The 18077-nt window shown below is 54.9% G+C and overlaps 1 protein-coding gene across 2 annotated transcripts in view; it reads right to left on the bottom strand.

The window, feature by feature from the left end:
- Nucleotides 1–18077, bottom strand: part of NACC2 (NACC family member 2) — a 73253-nt gene that overhangs the window by 50978 nt on the left and 4198 nt on the right. The window contains exon 1 of one of the 2 annotated variants that reach the window (XM_060300166.1): nt 14881–14942. The exons of the other annotated variant lie outside the window; for it this stretch is intronic. The gene's annotated coding sequence lies outside the window, so the exon portion shown is untranslated. Of the gene's footprint in view, nt 1–14880; nt 14943–18077 lie in introns of those variants that run through there. 2 annotated transcript variants of the gene reach the window in all.

The following is an 18077-nucleotide window of genomic DNA, read 5'->3' as shown; positions in this document are numbered from 1 at the left end:
TTCCAGCAAGATTTTTTTGTAACCATAGACAAGATTATTCTAAAATTTATATAGCAGGGCAACAAAACTAGAATAATTAAGACCATTTTGGAAAAGAATTACATGGGAGGAATCAGTCTACCTGATTTCAAGACTTACTATATAGTTACAGTAATCAAGACTGTAGGGGGGGCCTTCCCTGGTGGTGCAGTGGTTAAGTGTCCGCCTGCCAATGCAGGGGACACGGGCTCGAGCCCTGGTCCAGGAAGATCCCACATGCCGTGGAGCAGCTAAGCCCGTGCGCCACAACTACTGAGCTTATGCTCTAGAGCCTGCGAGCCACAACTACTGAGCCCGCGCGACTAGAGCCTGTGCTCCGCAACAAGAGAAGCCACAGCAATGAGAAGCCCGTGCACTGCAACGAAGAGTAACCCCCACTTGCCGCAACTAGAGAAAGCCTGTGCACAGCAACAAAGACCCAATACAGCCATAAATAAATAAATAAATAAGAAATGGTAATTAAAAAAAAAAAGACTATGGGGATAGACAGACGGCTAATGAACAGAATAGATAACCTTAAAACAGACCCACAAATATGCCTAACTGATGCTTTACAAAGATGCAGAGCAATCAGTGGAGGATTGCCTTTTCAGCAAGTGGCAGTGGAGCAACGGCACGTCCAGAGGCAAAAAAAGTGACCCTCAAACTAAACTTCATGCTGATACAAAAATTAACCCAGAATGGATCAGAACCTAAATGTACAACTTAAAACTAGAAGAAAGTATAGGAGAATATTTTGGGGATCTAGGACTATGCAAAGAATTCTTCCATAAGGAAAAACTGAAAAATTTGATGATTTTATCCAAATTTAAAACCTCTGCTTGGAACCCCCCCCCCCCGCAGTGCAATAATGTTAAAAAAAAAAACAAAACAATCTGGAACAAGACAAGGATGCCCACTCTCACCAATTCTATTCAACATAGTATTGGAAGTCCTAGCCACAGCAATCAGACAAGAAAAAGAAATGAAAGGCATCCAAATTGGAAGGAAAGAGGTAAAACTGTATGCAGATGACATGATACTATATATAGATAACCCTAAAGATTCCACACAAAAACTACTAGAACCGATCAACAAATTCAGCAAGGTAGCAGGATACAAGATTAACCCACAAAAGTCTGTTGCATTTCTTTACAGTGAAAGTGAAATATCAGAAAGGGAAAATAAAAAAACAATCCCTTTGAAAATCGTCTCAAAAAAATAATATACTTAAGAATAAACCTGAAAGACTTATATGCGGAGAACTATAAAACAGAGGAAACTGAAGATGACTCAAAGAAATGGAAAGATATCCCATGCTCTTGGATTGGAAGAATTAATATTGTTAACATGGCCTTACTACCCAAAGCAATATACAGATTCAATGCAATCCCTAACAAATTACCCATGACATGACATTTTTCACAGAACTAGAACAAATAATCCTAAAATCTATATGGAACCATAAAAGACCCAGAATTGCCAAAGCAATCTTTAGGAAAAAGAACAAAGCTGGAGGCGTAACCCTCCCAGACTGCAGACAATACTACAAAGCTACAGTAAGGTGTTGGCACAAAAAACAGACATATGGATCAGTGGAACAGAATAGAGAGCCCCAAAATAAACCCATACACCTACAGTCAATTAATCTTCAACAAAGGAAGCAAGAATATACATCAGAGAAAAGACAGTCTCTTCAGCAAGTGGCATTGGAAAAGCTGGACGGCTGCATGTAAATCAATGAACTTAGAACACTCCCTCACACCATACACACACACACACACACAACTCAAAATGGCTTAAAGCCTTAAATATAAGACACGATACCATAAAACTCCTAAAAGAGGACGTAGGCAAAAAATTCTCCGACATAAATCATAGCAGTATTTTCTTAGGTCAGTCTCCCAAAAAAAGGAAAAATAAGTAAATGGGACCTAATCAAATTTATAAGCTTTTGCACAGCAAAGGAAACCATTAAAAAAAATGAAAAGACAACCTACAGAATGGGAGAAAACGTGCAAACAATGCGACCTACAGGGGATTAATTTCCAAAATACACAAACAGCTCATATAACTCAGTAACAAGAAAAACAATCAAAAAGTAGGCAGAAGACCTACATAGACATTTCTCCTAAGAAGATACACAGATGGCCAATAGGCACATGAAAAGAGGCTCAACATCACTAATTATGAGAGCAATGCAAATCAAAACTACCATGAGGTATCACCTCACACTGGTCAGAATGGCCATCGTTAAAAAGTCTACAAATAATAAATGCTGGAGAGGGTGTGGAGAGAAGGGAACCCTCCTGCACTGTTGGTGGGAATGTAAATTGGTGCAGCCACTGTGGAGAACAGTAGGGAAGTTTCTTAAAAAACTAAAAATAGAGTTGCCATACGACCCAGCAATCCCACTCCTGGGCAATATACCCAGACAAAACTATAATTCAGAAAGATACACGCACCCAACGTTCACGGCAGCACTATTCCCAACAGCCAAGACATGGAAGCAACCTAAGTGTCCATCGACAGATGAATGGATAAAGAAGATGTGGCACATATATACAATGGAATATTACTCAGCCATGAAAAAGAATGAAATAATTCTTCATTTGCAGCAACATGGATGGACCTAGAAATTATCACACTAAGTGAAGTAAGTCAGACAAAGACAAATACCATATGATAACACTTATATGTGGAATCTAAAATGTGATACAAATAAACTTATTTACAAAACAGAAATAGACTCACAGACATAGAAAACAAATTTATGGTTACCAAAGGAGAAAGTGGGTAGGGATGGATAAATTAGGAGTTCGGGATTAACAGATACAAACTACTATATATAAAATAGATAAACAACAAGATTCTACTATATGGCACAGGGAACTATATTCAGTATCCTGTAATAAAGCATAATGAAAAAGAATACGAAAAAGAGTATTATAGTATCTTGTAATAAGCCATGATGGAAAATAATACATATATATATATATATATATATATATATATCACTTTGCTGTACACCAGAAACTAACATATCATAAATAAACTATACTTCAATGAGAGAAAACTCACAGGAGAATATTGATAACATGAAAAGAATTTGCAGCATGTTAACTGAAGACACCAAACTGTAAAACCGAATGTATGCTCAGAACCCAGTTTTTAAAATAAATGACGTACATACACATGTGCTGGAAAAAAAAGAGAAAACTGGCTAAAGTCATAGACACTTCTCATGAAAGAGGACACACAGATGACAAATTAGCACATGAAAGATGTCCACCACCTTTAGCCATCTAGGAAATGCAAATTACTACAAACAGATGCACTACAGACCTATCAGAATGGCTGAAACGAAAAACAACAACGCACCAAACGCCGGCAAGCGTAGGGGAGAAGGACCGCTTCCAGAAACAGAGACCCGGGCAGTTACCGACTGTCAGAGGGGCGGGAGAGAGGAGGTGGGGGGCTACGAAAGGGCAGCCCCAGGGGCTTCCTGCAAAGGGTCCACCGCGTCTCTCAGTATTATCTTTCTTAATACCAGCTGTAATAAGATATAACTCATACACTATAAAATTCACCCATTTCAAGGGTACTTCACTCCTTCCTATGGTCAAACAATACTCCATCATAGGGATGGACCACTTCTGTTTATCCATCCATTCTGTACTATTCACAGCAGCACGTGAATCTATAATTATCTCAAAATACAAAGTTAAAAAAAAAAAAGCAAGGGAAGAGATATGGGAACATATGTGTATGTATGACTGATTCACTTTGTTATAAAGCAGAAACTAACACACCATTGTAAAGCAATTATACCCCAATAAAGATGTTAAAAAAAAAAAAGCAACTGTGTTGTATATCAACCTAAAATTCCCGAAATCCTCATTTACTTTAACACCCTACACTAATATTAAATTTAATTAACTACCAATGTTTAGATGGATGATTTGTAAGGATAGGATCCAAACACTGGTCGGTAAGCCGAGCTTTAACACACACACCCTGCTTCCCACGCGTGTTCGTCAGATTCCATGTCCACGTTCCCGGCCACTTTAACAAGGTGTGAGAGGCACGTGTGTGTGTTGGGGGGATGCTGACAGGTGTGCTCTGGGTTCGCCTGATGTGCTAAGACGTTTACGTAAGACAAGCAGGTCCCTATCGTGTCCCTCCTATCACCTGCAGCCCTCCTGATCAGGGAGAAGTTAGTTACGGGAGTTAAAAGGCGCAACTAATAAAATGGGGCTACTAGCAGCGCGGCTCACATCCAAGCACACCGAAGGGTGTGTTTCCTTATCACGGGGAAAAGAGGCATTCTGCCCTAAAGTGAAATGGTCTGGTTGCCCCAGCACGTGAAAGCGGATGGGGAAGATAAAACTAGGATGGACACAGGGAACGCTGTGGGAGGCGCATAGAGAGGAATCTTTATTTCCTTGGGTTTATAATACCTGGACATGACGAGTCTGAAAAGAAGCCGTGAAACGTTAAAATTTGGGCAAAATGTGCTTGGTTTTGATGGGCTTATTCATAAGACAATGTTTTTAAGGTGCCTATGGGTCCTTTACTGCCAAGCATTATATTTTGTAAAAGAAGAACCTGGTGTCGTGTGAAAACGGTGAGCGGTGCTGGTGTGTCGCGTCCGCATCGCCGTGGGATGAGGAGACCTGGGTGCTTCACCACCACCCTGACCACGCATCCGATCGCCCCAGGGTAACTTTCAGTACTTTGCACTAGTCACATCCTTGGTATTTTTTTTTAATTAACATCCTTCTCTCCCCAAGCAGTTAAGGTTCCTTAGAAAGGTGTTACTGATTTCTAAGATTATTTTGTTAAATGTGTTGGGGAATGCTGGATTTGCTGTCCTGCAATTCTCAACTCCACGGGAAGAACTGCCCAGGAAGAGGCGTCAAGTCCAGAGCCAGCCTTCCCGGGCTCAGCTTGGCCCATCCAGTGCCGTCCGTGGGAACAGAATCCGCACGTGTTCCCTTCCAGGAGCTCCACGCTGGCCTCCACCCTCACCGTCCATTTATGCTCTTAACGCTGGGAAACAGCAAACCCTCATGCTACGGTTCTGCCTGATGCCCCTGCAGGATGTCCCTGCCTCCAGGCTGGCACTGCTCGCTGCCCTGTGAAAGAAGCCGACCCCATCTGGTCATCCACAGGCGGCTTCTGCTCCCCGGAAGCTGCAGGCCAGAAGGGGGCTGTCCACAAAGAGGGACGCACTTGCCCACGTGCGCATCTCCTGAGGAGGCGCCCCGCGTGGGCTCGCCCTCAGACGGCTCCTACCCGACTACGGCAGGGGGCCAGGTCTCCAGATGTCTTTAGGTCCACGAAGTGATGGGCTGCTGCCCAAGGTCCATGCTGACCGCAATGACCAAGACCTAACTGCGGGGCTGGTCTTGGAATATTGGGGAAGAAAACCCTCCTCTTCCATCCCAACGCAGCTCGAGCCCTCCAGGCAGCAGATTCACTTCTGCAAACTACACAAAACGTTCTGTACACTGTGTGCCTTCTCCCCAAGGCCTCAGAATTCAGAAACAAATACTTTTCCGGAGTCTCTTTCCCTTTCATGGCAATGTAGCCATCTGCAGCAGTTCCATGGGAATCTGGTCTCTTTTACTCCCTGACGGAGCTGGACAAGCTGATCCTGAAGCCGGGGCCACCGCTGGCAACACGCGTGGGCTCCCAGGCTCTGGGGGGAGACCGGTAAGAGCAAAAACCCACCTCTGCAGTGAGCGAGCTTCTTGAAGATGGACGTGAGCCTCCCTGTGAAATGCAGAGAAACTGACCAGCTCTAGCAGCTCCCCCGTGCCGCACAGCTCCGGTGCTGTCCTCCCCAGGGTGCCCTCTTCCCATGGCGTGTGATGAATCAGAACACAAAACCCGCTTCTAAAAACTGTACTTGGAAATTACGATCACAGAGGGATGCTGAATGATTATCAAAAACTTGGAAATATGGTAAAGGGTGACTGTGCCCTTTCCATGTCACAGGAGGGACTGGCCACCGAGGCCACCAGGACTGTTTCATTCTCCAGGGGACTGTAGGTACCTCTGTTTGGTTTGCTCTCTGGTATTGATTATGTCCCAGACGCTGTGACCTGCTAACTCGTAAACAAGGCTGTGCCCAGAAGAGATGCAAATGACGATTTCTGCCCAGGAGCAAAGAGCGTTGCCCAAGGGGGCCGGTGCTCCTGCCTGGGAGACACCCAGCAATTGTGTAACTAACTCAACAGTCTGAGTGCAACGTTCTTTCTTCAGTGGCTATACATACACTCAGTTCCTCAAATGCTCTTTGATCGAGCTTTCCTGCTCAGACCATGAGATATTACTCAGCCTTAAAAAGGAAGGGAATTCTGACATGGGGTACGACAAGGATGACCTGGAGAACATCGTGTCCAGTGAAATACGCCGGTCTCCAGAAGACAAATCCTGTGGCATTCCACCCATGGGAGGACCTAGAGAAGTCAGCTTCATGGAGACAGTGGGGGCCAGGGGCTGGAGAAGAGGAGGGGCAGTGCGAGTTTTGTGGGGACAGAGCTTCAGTTTGAGAAGATGGGAAAATTCTGGAGACGGATGTGGTGACGGTTGCACAACGATATGAATGTACTTAATGCCACACTGAACTATACACTTAAAAATGGTTCAGATGGGGGCTTCCCTGGTGGCGCAGTGGTTAAGAGCCCGCCTGCCAATGCAGGGGACACGGGTTTGAGCCCTGGTCCGGGAAGATCCCACATGCTGCGGAGCAGCTAAGCCCGTGCACCACAACTACTGAGTCTGCACTCTAGAGCCCACGAGCCACAACTACTGAAGCCTGAGAGCCACAACTAGTGAAGCCCACACGCCTAGAGCCCGCGCTCCGCAACATGAGAAGCCACCGCAACGAGAAGCACGCGCACGGCGACGAAGCGTAGCCCCCGCTCGCTGCAACCGGAGAAAGCCCGGGCACAGCAACGAAGACCCAACGCAGCCAAAAATAAATTAAGAAAAAAAATACATCAAACTGTGCGCTTGAGATCTTTGCCCTTTTCTGTAGGCTACACGGCCAAGTGTGCTTAAGATATCCACTTACATGGTAATAAAAGGTAGGCGGAAGCAGTGTGAGAACTGAACAATGAATTTAAATATTAGTTTGTACTTCGTTACACAAAGGTGTGCTTTTTATTTTTTATTTATTTATTTTGTTGTTGTTGTTGTTGCGGTACGCGGGCCTCTCACTGCTGTGGCCTCTCCCGTTGCGGAGCACAGGCTCCGGACGCGCAGGCTCAGCGGCCATGGCTCACGGGCCCCGCCGCTCCGCGGCATGTGGGATCTCCCCGGACCGGGGCACAAACCCGTGCCCCCTGCGTCGGCAGGCGGACTCTCAACCACTGCGCCACCAGGGGAGCCCTATTAATAGTTTTTTGATCATAAAATTTTCAGTGCTGCATATAAAAAAATCCATGCACAAGTTTTTAAAAATATAGTGTCGGGGGCATAGGGGGCAATGCCTACCCACAGACGCTGTGTCCACAGGCCCAAGGCCCAGGCATGTGCCCCACCCTGTGGTGGGGCAGCCCGGGTCTCCCCAGGACCCTCACTCCACTAAGCTCTGAATCCAGAAAACCTCAGGTCCTTTGACCTCAGAATCCAGTTTCCTTGAGAAGAGCAGACATGTGTGTGGGGCGGGGCAGGGGAGGGGAGGCTCCCTAAATAATCCCAGGGCTGGTTTCAATGGCCTAAATTCCCACGTCCTGTGTCCTCTTTTAATTCAAGTTCAGAATAAATGCCATTACCCCATTTTACAGATTGGGAAACTGAGGCTCTGGGTGGGGCAGGAACTTGCTCACTGGCCTGAGAACTGGAGCCTGGGTCTTGAGAGTAGACATGAGACCTTTTCATCCACAGACAGGACTCAGGACAAAATGCTCCTGGGCCAAAAGCAGACACCAGAGAGAGGAGGACGAAGGCCCTGGGCGTTGGCCACAAGGACTGAGCAAAGCCCCGAGGAAAGAGCCACCACGGTGGGTGGGGTAGGTGGGGTCACGAGTCCTCAGGGCCACAGCACAGTCCCCTACCTGGTTTCCTCTGCCTCATCCGGGGCCCCTGCGAGCGTCAGGGGAGCTGCAGGGGAGGCTGGGGGTGAGCGCTTGTGAGAACCGCCTGCCCGGGAGGCCTGGAGAGCCGGGTGCCACCCTCGCCAGCAGCAGGCACTGTCACTGCACACTGCAGCCGCCGTTGCACCCCTGCGATTCCCTAACGGTTCCCCTGGGAGCACCGAAGGTAAATATGTTAATTTGACTTCAATCATGGCTTTTTAAAACAAAGTGCACACTACACTAATTTAGGGCACAACCTGAAAACTACTCATGCATGTGTCTGAGCCTCCCGTCCCGGGCGAGGGGGACCCCGAACGTGAGGGGGCCAAGGGGGCAGGGGGCCAAGAGGGAGGCCCAGCCACCAGATCCCCAAAGGCGAGCCGCAGCGGGGGCCTGAGCCCGGTGGCATCAGCCGGGGTGCCGCCCCTCAGCTTCCAGGCGGAGGACGCTCCCTACCAGCCAGAGGCCCGACGGCCAGGGCCGGGCAGGTGGAGCAGGGTCTGCAGACCTCGGGCTGCCCAGGACCCCTGGGAGGGCCCAGCTCCCTGGTTCCTCAGCCCGTGACCACATCAAGGCACAGCCTGGAAGCGGGAGCCCAGGCCCGCCCACCTCACCTCCGTTTCCAGCTTTGTGGGCTCTACAGCGGCCCGCAGGTCAGCCCACCGAGTGGGGTCTTAGACAGTGTTGTTAAGGTCACGGTCAGTGCAGAAGTGGCCCGGCCCAGACTGCACGGAATCAGCTGACAAAGGACACTGGTGCCCTTGCTCGTTGTAGTTTTCAGGGGGTGGCGCAGGTGGGGGGCCTCCTCTCCAAGCACCGGGGAGGGGGTGCCCTCCAATACCCCAAAGCAGAAAGGGCCCGGGGAGAGGACGCCAGCCAGACGCCTGAGCCAGGAGGCCTGTGGGCGGCACAGACTCTCCAGCATCCTCGGGGTCCGCCAAGCACCCTACGCACCTGGGGTGTCACATGTTTCCAGACGGTGCACTTTGGGGTGAGGGGGCTGGAAGGCAGTGAGAGAAACAGACCAGTTCCCAGCACTAGTGTTAAGACGACTTTAAAGATAAGTAACCACACCTGTGCTGTTCATCACCATGACGACAGCACTTCCGGGCCCTCCCGGCACCCGAGGTCCCACTGGTCCCTCTCCGTCACAAGCAGCTGTGACTGTGGCCCCAGGAAGGCCCCGTCTCCACGTGGGCCTGGGCAGGAGCCAGTGCCCTGCTTCTCCAGCTGCATGGGGGCAGCGGGGCCGGCCTGGGGGCCCGCAGCCCCTCCAGGAGGCACGGGGACGAAGGGAGGTGCTGGAAGAGGCTGACCTAGAAACACTGCAGCCCGGGGTCACGGGTCTCCAATAGTCTCGGGGAAAAGAAACAGTCTGTTCACACGTGTTCGTATGTTCTGGAACCAATGAGGGACACAGGAAAGAGTTCCCTAGAAGAGAGACCAAATCAAACTCAGAACTGGGATGGCCACCTCGGGACCCACCAGGCTCCCAGGCCGCTGGAAACCCAGAGGGAAGGGTGGCCGGGGGGGACGCAGGCCGGCCAGCTCCCAAGGGACTACCTTGGCCCACCTTGTTAACCAACGCCCTGCAAGCATCACTCCCCTGGCCGCCCGGACCAGCCGAGGCCAGGGCAACAGGCAAGCACCAGCCCTTCGTCCTGCCCAGGCCGGGCAAGTGCTCCCCCCGCTACAAGCCGTCGGGAAGGCGGTGCCGGGCACCCGCGTCCACCGCGGCTATAACAAATTCCCTCGTGAGGTTTCTTGGAAATCAGTGGCTGCAATGTAATCACAGCTGCCGGGACTCGGAATGAGCCCGCTCGGGGGCTCTGTGCAGTTAAAGTTATTACGAAAGCTCAGTTAAGAAACACTGAGGAAGGGCTTTCCTGGTGGCGCAGTGGTTGAGAATCTGCCTGCCAGTGCAGGGGACACGGGTTCAAGCCCTGGTCTGGGAAGATCCCACATGCCGTGGAGCAACTAGGCCCGTGAGCCACAACTACTGTGCCTGCGCGTCTGGAGCCTATGTTTCCGCAACAAGAGAGGCCGCGATAGTGAGAGACCCGCGCACCGCGATGAAGAGTGGCCCCCGCTTGCCACAACTAGAGAAAGCCCTCGCACAGAAACGAAGACCCAACACAGTCAAAAATAAATAAATAAACAATAAATAAATAAAATTTAAAAAAAAAAGAAACACTGAGAAAGAACTGAAACCTTCAGGAATACCCGAGAGCCAGGGGAGGGGCGACCCCTCACCCCCACCCCACCCAGGACGAGGACACGCTGCCCCTTCCTGCTGGTCCCTCGTGCGGCCATCCTCACCCAGGGTCAGTCTGTCCTGACCCAGCTCCGTCCACCCGGATGCACCTGGCCCAGGTAGCCGCTGCCACCCGGGGGCTCCGGCTGTCTTTGCCCCACCACAGCCCACCAGGGCAGCACCCTGGAACCCCAAGAAACCCACAAGTGGGCACAGCTATCACCACCCCCGGCTCTGCTCTGTGACTCACCCCTCAGGCCCCTGTTTCCTCACATGACATGAGCGGGCACAAGACGCTCTCCGAGGACGCTCGGCCCTGGCGTGGCCTGACGGCAGCTCTGGGCCAGCTCACCATCGGGGCAAGACCGTGACCGCCTGGGATTCCCCGCAGAGGGCGGGGCCAGGGGGGTCTGATGAAAGGGAGCAGCCAGCGGGGCCATCCCAAGCCTCCCCCTTGTGGCCTTGTGCCCGTGGCTAGACCTGCCTTCTCCCCGGTGCCCGTGGGGTGCCCTCACCCAAAAGGCATGGGGCAGAGCCCTCGGAGTCACGCCGAGCGACACATAGAGGAGCCAAGCTGAGGCCTCGTGGGTGCTGCGGAGCAAGGCCCCCCAGGCAGTGCCTCCCCTTCTGGCACAAAACCCCACTCCCGGAGCCCCCGGTGGGAGGAAGGCCGGGCCCTGCCCACACGCCTAGAGACAGGCCAGCGGGTGGAGGGGTCCCGGACCGCTATGCCCAACACCCGTCAGCGCCCAGCCGGCCACCGCAGAGCCCTGGTCCCACCATCCTCGTGCAGGTGAGGCCGGCTCGCAGGCAGAGCGGTCCCACCGGCCACTCCCAACCTGCAGGTGGTTCCTCCTGTCCTTCTCCCCGCAAGGAAAAACAGACACGTTTTGCCAGAAGCAGCCGATCTTATCTTGCTAACTGTACCCTCACATACGGACCACTTCTGACCAGGGTTTCATGCCGACTGCCTCGACCCTGTCAAACCCTGGAGCCAGAGGGCTGATCCTGTGAGTTTTGAGGCTGCGAAACTCCTACCATCCCTAACTCCTACTCCATGAGACATGCACGCTGACATGAAAGTCATCAGACCAACCCCCCCCACGCCCTCTTTCCGATGGAGAACTCCATGCGGGCAAACAGCCTTTCTGGCGCTGGGCTGGACACCTCACAACCCTCTGAGCTGCAGAAGTGGGGCCATCCCACCAGACAGGAGGGGCCTGGGCGCTCCAGCCATCCCCAAGAGAGCGGAGCCAGTGGCCAAACAGCCCGGCTGGGCGTTCTAGAGGACCTGCACGGGAGGTCAGAGGGCGGGGGGCCCAGCCTGAGATCAGGAGACACGGGGACAGTACGGCAGCTCCTTCCAAGACTGGGGAGGGGGCAGCAGCCATGGAGAAAAGGGAACAGGGGCAGGTAGACACTTTGGCCTTCACCCCTCCGCTGGGGTGAATAGGGTTCCCCAAATCCATGTCCACCTGGAACCTCAGAATGTGACCATAAGTAAACCAAGTTCTCTGCAGGAGCAATTAGTTAAGATGAGGTCTTAGAGGGTTTAGGGTGGGCCCTGAAGCCAACGACTGGTGTCCTAAGAAGAGGGAAACCTGGACACAGGAGAAGCCGTGCGGCCGGGGGCTGGGAGAGGCGGGAGGGAGCTCGGCCCTGCGATGCCTTGACGGGGGGCTCTGGCCTCGGAACGGGGGAGCGTACACCTCTGCTGGTTCAGTCGGCCCAGTTGGCAGGGCTGTGTCTCAGAGTCCTAGGAAACTCACAACCCCTGGCCCACTGACGCCGACCTTGACCTGGGATCTGAGGGAACAGGGACCTGCTGGTTTCGGACAGACCTGATCAGACTCAGACAACACCTGCCAAGTACCAGGATGGCCCCGGTGCGGCCCCGGGTCGGGAGATGGAGGACACACGGGAAACGGTGCTAGGGAAGCCGCTTCTCCCCACCCCCGCTTCTCCCCAGGGCTCATCGTGGGCAGGAGGGGGCCAGGCCTGGGTACACCTCCTACTTCATCCTCGCAGAGCCCCACAGCCCAGAGGAAGAGTGGGCCGGGGGCCAGGGGCTGTGACAGCAGCAGCCCAGAGCCCAGCTCAGAGCTTCTCCATGGGGGACACTGGAGGGACGTGGCCACTGACAGCCAGGACGGGACCCGCCTTTCTGGGAGCAGCTGGTGCTGATGAGACCCGACCTCTCACCACTCAAGAGCCTCCCGTTCCAGGGCCAAACACCCAACTCCCCCCCCCCACAGGGTCCTGTGCAGCCTCCCGCTCACCCCTGCCCCACACCCCGTATCCTGCCCTGCTCCCACCCCCCCAACAGGGTCCTGTGCAGCCCCCCACTCACCCCTGCCCCGCACCCCGTATCCTGCCCTGCTCCCACCCCCCCCACAGGGTCCTGTGCAGCCCCCCGCTCACCCCTGCCCCGCACCCCGTATCCTGCCCTGCTCCCACCCCCCCCACAGGGTCCTGTGCAGCCCCCCGCTCACCCCTGCCCCACACCCCGTATCCTGCCCTGCTCCCCCCCCACAGGGTCCTGTGCAGCCCCCCGCTCACCCCTGCCCCGCACCCCGCATCCTGCCCTGCTCCCCCCCCCACAGGGTCCTGTGCAGCCCCCCGCTCACCCCTGCCCCGCACCCCGCATCCTGCCCTGCTCCCACCCCCCCACAGGGTCCTGTGCAGCCCCCCGCTCACCCCTGCCCCGCACCCCGCATCCTGCCCTGCTCCCACACACAACCCTGGCCGCGACCCCCATGCTGGGGTTGCTTTAGAAACACACACCAGACAAATTCCCCCAAGTGACTGGACAAAATCCCCACGGGCCACCGCCAGCCGGCAGGACAGGGGCACGGCCGCAGCGCCGCTGTCCGAGACGCGCCCAGACCGGGGGCCTTCTGCAAAACTGGCCCGGGCTCTGGGGGCAAGGTCACAAGAGCCAGGGAAAGACCTCAGATCCTGCAGCGGCTGAAGAAGCCTAAGAGACACAACGAGACTTGGATAGACACGAGCACACCCGTGTTCACACAGCGCCATTCACAACAGCCAACCGTGGAAACAGCCACGTGTCCTCGGACAGAGGAAGGATACACCCAACGGGGTCCATCCACGCGGTGGACTAAACTCAGCCTTAAAAAGGAAGGAGATCCTGACACAGGCCACAGCAGGGACGAGCCTCACAGACATCATGCTGACCAAAGGCCAGACGCAGAGGACAAATCCTGTGTGATGCCACCCGTGTGCGGCCCTAGAGGAGTCAAACCCACAGAGACACACAGTGGACGGCGGGGCCCGGGGCTGGCGGGGGGGAGGGGAGCGAGTGTTTAATGGGGACAGAGTGTCAGTTTGGGAAGATGAAAGAGTCCTGGAGACGGATGTGGTGACGGTTGCACAACAATGTGAATGGACTCAATGCCCCTGAACTGTGTGCTGGAAAGTGGTTAAGATGGTAGGTTTTACGTGCAAGTAACTAGAATTTTTTTTAATTAAAATTTTAAAAGCAGACCTGACAGGTGCCTGGGACAGGAACTCCACAGTGACCCTCTGGCTGTACAGGGCCCAGGCATGGGAGCCATTGGGGCCGTTTGGTGACCGCTGGAGCTGCGGTGAGGCGGGCAGCGCGCAGCCCTCGTTTCAGTGGGTCACCCGGCAATAAGGGGCCACTACTCTCAAACGGTCTGGAAGAAGTTCTGTGTTCGGTACGCGCAGTTTCTCTGTAAGTTTAATATTGTGCATCTTTTAACCCTTTCCTCAGGCATCAGAACTAGCGTCCCCAGCTGCCAGCGCTGGGTAGAGGGTAGGGGCACCTCCACCACACTCAGGACCTGTGACGGTGACAGCGGGGCCAGGAGGCTGGAGGAAGCCACGTCACCGTGCCCCCACCCCGGAGAACGGGTGCCTAGTCCTGGGTAACGCCCACCCCCTGGGGTCCACCCCAAGTCCTGGCCAGACGTCCTGAAAACCCTCAGAAACGAGTTTCTGAACGTGGCGGGGACCCCCCTTCTGAGCTTGAGCACTGAGCAGCAAATCACGTCGCCTGTCCTCCCAGGAGAGAAGCCCCATGATGCCAGGCAGCTGGGGGGGACAGAGGAGCCCCCCAAGCAGAGCTGGGGGCCAACTCCCAAGGAGGCCTGGTGGGGGGACTTCCCACTTTCCCTGGGTTACCGAGAATGTGAAGAAAGGCCCAGCGCAAAACTGCACGGCAGCCTCCCAGGCCCTCAGGCCCTCGCCGGCCGGGCGGTCACCTGCACTGGGGCCACACTGGGGCCGCTGGGCTGGCAGAGCCGCGCGGGAAGAGGAGTGAGGGGCACCCGAGGACCCAGCTCCTCCTCCAGGAGAGACCCCGAGGCCCATGCCATGAGCCCCCTGCCAACGTGCCCCCTCTCAGCCCCGCCACAGCTGCCTGAGGTCTCGGTCCGGGAATGGCAGGGCCCCCGAGGTCTAGAGGCACAACGCCCGGGTGCCCCGCCTCACCGCCTGGACGCCGTGGCCTCCTCCAGACCCGTCCTGGGCACCCACCTCCTCCTGAGGCATCTCCGCTCTTACTTTCTCTTTGCCTCCATTTCTTGGCCATTTCTTCTCACGTCATGCCCTTATTTTTCTTCTGCGGGACGGAAGAGACACGGGGAGGAAGGACTTGGAGGGCCGCGGTGGCCCCAGTCTGCGCTGCAGTTTGGGGTCCAGCCCCAACGACTCCGCTGAGACCCACCTCCCTCTCCTTTCCAGGCTGCTTCCCGGGACAAGGATGGGCCGCTAAACTGGGTTATGACAATTAACACAAATTCTGCCTCCTGTCCCCAAACTTATGTAACCGCAGACACTCTTGTCTCAGGAAAATCCTCCTCTGTCGGTGGCCCCATTTCCCGCCCTCGACCCCGGCTTAGCTCCTGAGCCAAAGGTCCTTCCAGAATTCCCAGCCTGCGCTGGCCCTTCATGCCCGCGGTCCAGGCGCTCGTCGGGGCAGTGGCGACTGTCCATACGTCTGGCTGTCCACCCCCCTGGGCAAGCACAGGGTGGAGCCAGACGGCCAGCAAGGCCACCCCTACTTCTGAGACGGCCCCTCCCCTCCAGGCACTAAAGGGTTTCTGCGCCCACCTGGCCACACCGGGTTGACTAGGGTCCCCCCAGAATTCCTGCCCATCTGGAACCTCAGAATGTGACCTTATTTGCAAACAGGGTCTTTGCAGATGTAATTAGTTAATATCTTGAGATGGGAGTGATACGACTACAGGCCAAGGAACGTCCAGGATTGCCGGCACCGCCAGACGCTGGAAGAGGCCAGGATTCTCCCCTACAGCCTCCAGACGGAGCCAGCCCTGCCCACACGTTGATTCTGGACCTCTGGCCTCTAGACCGTGAGAGAGTAAATTTCTGTTGCTTTAAGCCCCCAGGTTTATGGTCATTTGTTACCCAACCCCAGGAAACTGATCTCACCCCCGCCCCTGTTACACGCCAGGGCGACTGCAAGGCTCACGCCCCTTCCAGCCTGTCCTCTCCACCGGCAAACAAACATCGCTGCCCTCCTGGAGCTGAAGGACCCCACGGGGAACCCCCAGAGCAGTGTTCACAAAATAGGGGGGATGCACCACCCTTGGTAAGGGAGGGAGCCACCTTCAGACTCGAGGAGGGGGCAGGTGTGAGCGGGCAGTCAGGGCCGCACGTCAATCCCAACACCGCTTTCCCACGCGTCTGCCGGGCCCGACATCGCGGCAACACTCACTCAACAGGTAGCACAGGGACCAGTGGCGAGCCTGGGGGACGTGAGCCTCCAGCCCCTACCCTGCCCAGAAGCCTCCACTGGGTCCATCCTGCCCCACTGCTCCCCGTGTCCCCCCCCCACCTCCTCCCAACGCAGACAAGGGGCGAGGGATGGTGTGGAGGAAGGGGACAGACTCGGCCCAGTGTCCTGAGACACGGCCAGGAACCGACGATGGCTGATGGGCCGGCCATGCAGGGGTGTGGCCCCGGAGGGACCCGCCCGTGCCGGAGGGACCCGCCCGTGCCGCACACCCCACGCACATCCCCATCCCGGCAGAAGGTTTCCCGGAGAAGCCAGCGGGCAATTTGCATAATATTCTTTGCAAGTTAGTATCAGCCTCTGATAATGATCTCGGCATAGCTGGAGCGCTGAGGCGGCTGTTACAACACTAAGTAATCATATTTTAAATTATGTTTCCCTTTACAGAAAGCTGTTGCAAAAACACACAGACATGAAATCTGTTACAGCCCCTGCCAAGCACCTGACCAGCTTCCCAGCGCCACGGCTGCCACTGCAGCACGGGGGCTGGCGAGACCCGGGCCGCCCGGGCCAGCCCCGCGTCCCACACTGCCCGGGCCTCACCCGGGCCAGGGGTGCGTCCCAGCAGGGGCACCGCCCAGATCTGAACCACCACGGGCTCCGGCCACGGTCAAGGGTGAGTCCGTGCAGAGAAGTTAACAGAGCACCTAGGGCTTGCTCTCATCGGGGGTCCCAACTCCCGTGGGGGTAGGTCAGGGGGGCGCTCCCCATCCCCACAGCCCCCAGCCCCTGCCTCGGGCTGGAGACTCCAGTGCCCACGCCACCAGACTTCCAGGCGCGTGTCGTGTGGCGGACGCGGGATCCTGAAAACTCAAAACCATCGGCGCTTCCAGAACTTCCCTGTTGCAGCCCCTCACCCAGCAGCTGGACTCGGGGACCCAGCCCCGGAAGGCGAGCTCATCCTTGACCCCTGCACACCCACAGCCCGACTGCGGCCACGGCACACCCTCCCGCCACGGGTGAGCCGGTCCTGGCATGGACGCAGGTCTGAGCACACGGCCACACTCGGTCCCCCTGGGGGCGCCGCAGGAGCAGGGCCTGCGTGGACGGTCACCCACAGGGATGCAGAGAGGACCGAGGCCAGGACCTGGAGGAGACAGGGGGCCCAAGGCCGCCACCAAGGGGAGCCCCTTCTCTCCTTTTCTCTTCATGCAGGAGCGGGGCCCACCACTCAATCTCTATTTTCTTAAAAGCTTTCTTTTTTTTATTAAAAAAAAAAATCCAATTATAGCACAAATCTCTCAGCAGGGGTCAGTGTGGAATACGAATAACTAAAGTTAATGGACATGACACAGGCAAGATTAATGCCTAAAGGGTTTCAAAAGTTGTATGATGCAGATTTCATTAACATTTTAATTGTAATGTATCTTTTTAATCTTCTCTCACCCTAATGGCTTTACATGGCCAAAAAAACTGCTGACAACAACAAAAAGTATCAATATACAAAATTTCACAAAGGCGCTTAGCAGTGCAATGGAAACTAAATTAAAGGAGCAAAACTATGTTAACACTGTGATTTTTAACAGCACAAAAGTCGGAACGGAGCAGAGGCGGCTGCTTCTCCTTTCTTGGTGCAGAGACTGGGATGGGCGAGTTAGGAAGACAGGCAGATGCCCAGGGCTAGGGTGGGGACCCAGGACAACCCGGGGGCACAGGGAGCAGACTTCCTGCAAAGACCACCGGCAGCGCGGGAACGCCCGGCCCCTTCCCCACTAGCTGGACTCCAGGCAGTGTCCAGGAGGCAGAGGGAGGGAGGCCCTCTTCCAGAAAATGCCGCCCATCTCTGGGGATGGGGAGGGAACATCTACGGGTGACACCATAATGAAGGGGGCATTTTGTGGGGCAAGGGCTGTGGGTGCAGACGAGCTGGCACCCCGCCTCCAGCCCACAGTGAGGGGCCCTCGGTGGCTACGGCCTC

Source organism: Globicephala melas, chromosome 6 (genome assembly GCF_963455315.2).
Source record: "Globicephala melas chromosome 6, mGloMel1.2, whole genome shotgun sequence".
Taxonomy (NCBI): domain Eukaryota; kingdom Metazoa; phylum Chordata; class Mammalia; order Artiodactyla; family Delphinidae; genus Globicephala; species Globicephala melas.
Note: the sequence above shows the minus strand (reverse complement) of the source record. Positions and strands in the feature narration are given on the sequence as shown.